Below are 5,000 nucleotides of genomic sequence, written 5' to 3' on the forward strand. Positions count from 1 at the left end.
TCGAGTCAAATGCTCTGGTCATGTGACACCGGGGATTATGGGATTCGATAGCTAAATTATTATTATTATTTACGTTGTTTATGATGACTAATTTGTTGAGATAATGTTGAAACATTTTTATAATATTTATGTTGTTGTCCGCTGCGAAGTTTTAATAAAATAAATAATATATGTTATGTTGAAATGAAATAAGTGTTATGTTGTAAGGAATGTAAACTCTTCTACAGGTTGTACTCTGATAATATAATTAAATATGTCGTTCGGGTAGAAGGGTGTTACATTAGTGGTATCAGAGCATGGTCAGTCCAGTCGAGTCATAATGGGAGGTTTTCCCTGTTGGTCGATTAGTGTAAATGACACTGTCGATATTTAACGGTTGTGGTTGTGTTGTGCAGAGTATGGCTGGAGAAAGCGACCGTGTGATTGCTGAGGCTTTGACTGCTATGGCACAGGCTATGCAGGCGCAGCAGAATCCGCCGGTCGACGAGTTTAGGAATTTGGGAAGGTTTCTGAAGAATAACCCTCCTACATTCAAAGGGCGCTATGATCCAGATGGTGCTCAGATTTGGCTGAAGGAAATTGAGAAGATTTTCCGGGTGATGACGTGTACTGAAGCACAGAAGGTGCAGTTTGGTACGCATATGTTATCTGAAGAGGCTGAAAACTGGTGGGATAACACTCGCCAGAGAATTGCAGTACCAGGTGCTGAGATGACTTGGGAAAGGTTCAAGACGGCCTTTCTGGAGAAATATTTCCCTGCTGATGTGTGATGTAAGAAGGAGATGGAATTTCTAGAACTGAAGCAGGGTAACATGTCTGTTGCTGATTACGCTTCGAAGTTTGAGGAGCTGGTGCAGTATTGTCCTCATTATAATAATGCCGATGCTGAGGAATCCAAGTGTGTCAAGTTTGAGAACGGGTTGCGTCCCGAAATCAAACAAGGCATTGGTTACCAGGAGATTCGTAGGTTTCCTACACTGGTTAATAAGTGCAGGATATTTGATGAAGATAGCAAGGCTAGGACTGCTCATTACAAGAGTCTTAGCGAGAAGAAGAATAAGGATCGTGGTAGTCCTTATGCATCTCCAAATGGCAAAGGTAAGCAGAAAGTGGCAGATGAGAAGAAGCCAAGTGGGGGAGGATCTTCCATAGCTGGTAAATGTTTCAAGTGTGGTGAGCCAGGCCACCGTGCTGATAGCTGTACCAAGAAAGTGCTGAGATGTTTCCGATGCGGTCAGGCTGGTCATAGAGTTACTGAATGTAAGGATGCTGGTCCGACATGTTTTAATTGCGGCGAGAAAGGCCATATTAGTTCGCAGTGCTCGAAACCGAAGAAGGCGGCTACTGCAGCTCATACTACTGGTAGGGTGTTTGCTCTGAGTGGGGCTGAAGCTCCTAAGGAAGATAATCTGATAAAAGGTACTTGCTTGATTAATAATGTTGAATTGCTTGCTATTGTTGACACTGGTGCTACTCATTCGTTTATTTCGTATGAGTGTGCGACCAGGATTGGTGTGATTATGTCGTCCCTAGGCGGAAGTATGGTGATAGATACTCCTGCTAATGGTTCTGTGAAAACTTCTGTTGTCTGTCGAGGTTGTCATTTGACGATCTTTGAGAGAGAGTTCGTGGTTGATTTGGTGTGCTTGCCCTTGCACCAAATTGATATTATTCTGGGAATGAATTGGCTAGAATTCTATGGCGTGTTTATCAACTGCTATAGGAAGACGGTGCGGTTTTCTGAAGTTGGTGAGAATGATGAGGCAAGATTTCTATCTGCTAGGCAGGTGGGGGAATTTGTGAAAGATGAAGCTCAGATATTCGCTTTATTTGCGTCTCTGCAAACGGATAAGAAAGTGGTGAGTGTAGAATTGCCTGTTGTCTGTGAATTTCAGGATGTGTTTCCGGAGGATGTAAGTGATTTACCTCCAGAACGTGAAGTCGAATTTGCCATTGACTTAGTACCAGGTACGAGTCCGGTGTCGATGTCTCCTTATAGAATGTCGGCAACTGAATTAGTTGAATTGAAGAAGCAACTTGAAGAATTGCTTGAGAAGAAGTTTGTGCGTCCAAGTGTTTCTCCTTGGGGTGCACCAGTATTGTTAGTGAAGAAGAAAGAAGGTACGATGAGGTTGTGTGTCGATTATCGGCAGTTGAATAAGGTGACTATCAAGAATCGGTATCCATTGCCGAGGATTGATGATTTGATGGACCAGTTGGTTGGGGCTCATGTTTTCAGTAAGATTGATTTGCGGTCGGGTTATCATCAGATCCGAGTGAAGTCAGATGATATTGCGAAGACTGCTTTCCGTACGAGGTATGGTCATTATGAATACACTGTGATGCCGTTCGGTGTGTCTAATGCTCCAGGTGTGTTTATGGAATATATGAATTGTATATTTCATCCGTACCTTGATAATTTTGTTGTGGTGTTCATAGATGATATATTGATATATTCTAAGACGGAAGAAGAGCATGCAGGACATCTGAGAATTGTTTTGCAGGTGTTAAGGGAAAAGAAATTATATGCAAAGTTATCTAAATGTGAGTTCTGGTTGAAAGAAGTGAGTTTCCTTGGCCATGTGATTTCGAGTGGTGGGATTTCTGTCGATCCTGCTAAAGTTGTTGCTGTATTACAGTGGGAGACTCCGAAGTCTGCTACTGAGATACGCAGTTTCTGGGGTTAGCTGGTTATTATCGCAGATTTATTGAGGGCTTCTCTAAGTTGGCATTGCCGTTGACGCAGTTGACTAAGAAGGGTCAAGTGTATGTGTGGGATACAGCTTGTGAAGCGAGTTTTGCTGAGTTGAAGAGGCGGTTGACCAGTGCTCCAGTGTTGATCTTGCCTAATCCTGGTGAGCCCTTCGTTGTTTATTGTGATGCTTCTTTGATGGGTCTTGGTGGTGTTTTGATGCAGAACGACAAAGTTGTAGCTTATGCTTCTAGACAGTTGAAAGTTCATGAGAGAAATAATCCTACGCATGATCTAGAACTTGCAGCTGTTGTATTTGTGTTGAAAATGTGGAGGCATTATCTGTATGGTTCCAGATTCGAAGTGTTCAGTGATCACAAGAGTCTGAAGTATCTGTTTGATCAGAAAGAGTTAAACATGAGGCAGAGAAGGTGGTTAGAATTACTGAAGGATTTTGACTTTGAATTGAGTTATCATCCCGGTAAGGCTAATGTAGTTGCAGACGCGCTGAGTAGGAAGTCTCTACATATGTCTATGATGATGGTTCGGGAGCTTGAGTTAATTGAACAGTTCCGTGATATGAGTTTGGGTTGTGAAGTTTCCGCCAATAGTGTAAAGTTGGGTATGCTGAAGTTGACTAGTGAAATTCTGGAAGAGATTCAGAATGGTCAGCAAGTTGATGTCGCTCTAGTTGATCATATTACTATGGTTAACCGGGGTAATGGTGGTAATTTTGAGGTTGATGAGAATGGCATCCTGCGATTTAAAGGTAGAGTTTGTGTTCCTGAGGTGTCTGAATTGAAAAAGAGTATTCTTGAAGAGGGCCATAGGAGTGGATTGAGTATCCATCCAGGTGCAACCAAAATGTATCAAGATTTGAAGAAGTTGTTTTGGTGGGCTGGTATGAAAAGAGATGTTGCTAAGTTTGTGTATGCCTGTTTGACTTGTCAGAAGTCAAAGATTGAACATCAGAAACCGGCAGGTATGATGCAACCTTTGAAGATTCCGGAATGGAAGTGGGATAGCATTTCCATGGATTTTGTGACGGGATTGCCGAGGACGACGAAAGGTAATGATTCTATTTGGGTGATTGTGGATCGGTTGACTAAGTCGGCGCATTTCTTGCCGATGAAGATTAATCACTCTTTAGAGAAGTTGGCAGAGTTGTATGTCGAGGAGATAGTGAGGCTGCATGGTATTCCATCCAGTATTGTGTCTGATAGAGATCCCAGATTTACTTCTAGATTTTGGGAAAGTTTGCAGAAAGCGTTGGGAACTAAGTTGAGGTTGAGTTCAGCTTATCATCCTCAGACTGATGGTCAGACTGAAAGAACTATCCAATCCTTGGAGGATTTGTTGAGAGCTTGTGTGTTGGAGCAGAGTGGTTCTTGGGATAGTTATTTGCCGTTGGTGGAGTTCACTTATAATAATAGTTTCCATGCTAGTATCGGTATGGCTCCATATGAAGCATTGTATGGTAGGAGGTGTAGAACTCCATTGTGTTGGTATGAATCAGGTGAGAGTGTTGTACTCGGACCTGAGATTGTGCAGCAGACAACTGAAAGGGTTAAGATGATTCAGGAGAAAATGAAGATTTCCCAGAGTCGTCAGAAGAGTTATCATGATAACAGGAGAAAGGCACTTGAATTCCAAGAGGGAGATCATGTGTTCTTGAGAGTTACTCCGACGACGGGTGTGGGTAGAGCTTTAAAGTCTAAAAAGCTTACTCCGAGGTTTGTGGGTCCGTATCAGATTTTGAAGAGGGTTGGGGAAGTGGCGTATCGGGTAGCTTTACCGCCGTCGCTTTCTAATCTGCATGATGTGTTTCATGTATCTCAGTTGAGAAAATATATTGCGGATCCTTCGCATGTTGTTCAGTTGGATGATATCCAGGTGAGGGATAATTTGACCGTTGAGGTGTTGCCAATTCGGATAGATGACCGAGAAGAGAAGACCCTGAGAGGTAAGAAGATTGCTCTAGTGAAAGTTGTTTGGGGAGGTCCAGCTGGTGAGAGCTTGACTTGGGAGCGTGAAGATCAGATGAAGGAGTCGTATCCGGCCCTATTTGCTTGAGGTATGTTTTCGAGGACGAAAACTTCTAAATGGGGGAGAGTTGTAACACCCCAAATACTGTTAGAGTAATTTGAATATTATTTAGTATGATTATTGGAAGGTAAAAGGAATTATTAAATAATATTGGGAATTATTATTATTATTATTATTATTATATAGATGTTATTTATTTTAATAATAATTAAATAAATAAAATAATTGGAATATGAAGGGTGGAAGGGTAAAAGTGGAAATT

The sequence above is a fragment of the Lathyrus oleraceus genome, unplaced genomic scaffold (genome assembly GCF_024323335.1).
Source record: "Lathyrus oleraceus cultivar Zhongwan6 unplaced genomic scaffold, CAAS_Psat_ZW6_1.0 chrUn0710, whole genome shotgun sequence".
Classification (NCBI taxonomy): Eukaryota; Viridiplantae; Streptophyta; class Magnoliopsida; order Fabales; family Fabaceae; genus Lathyrus; species Lathyrus oleraceus.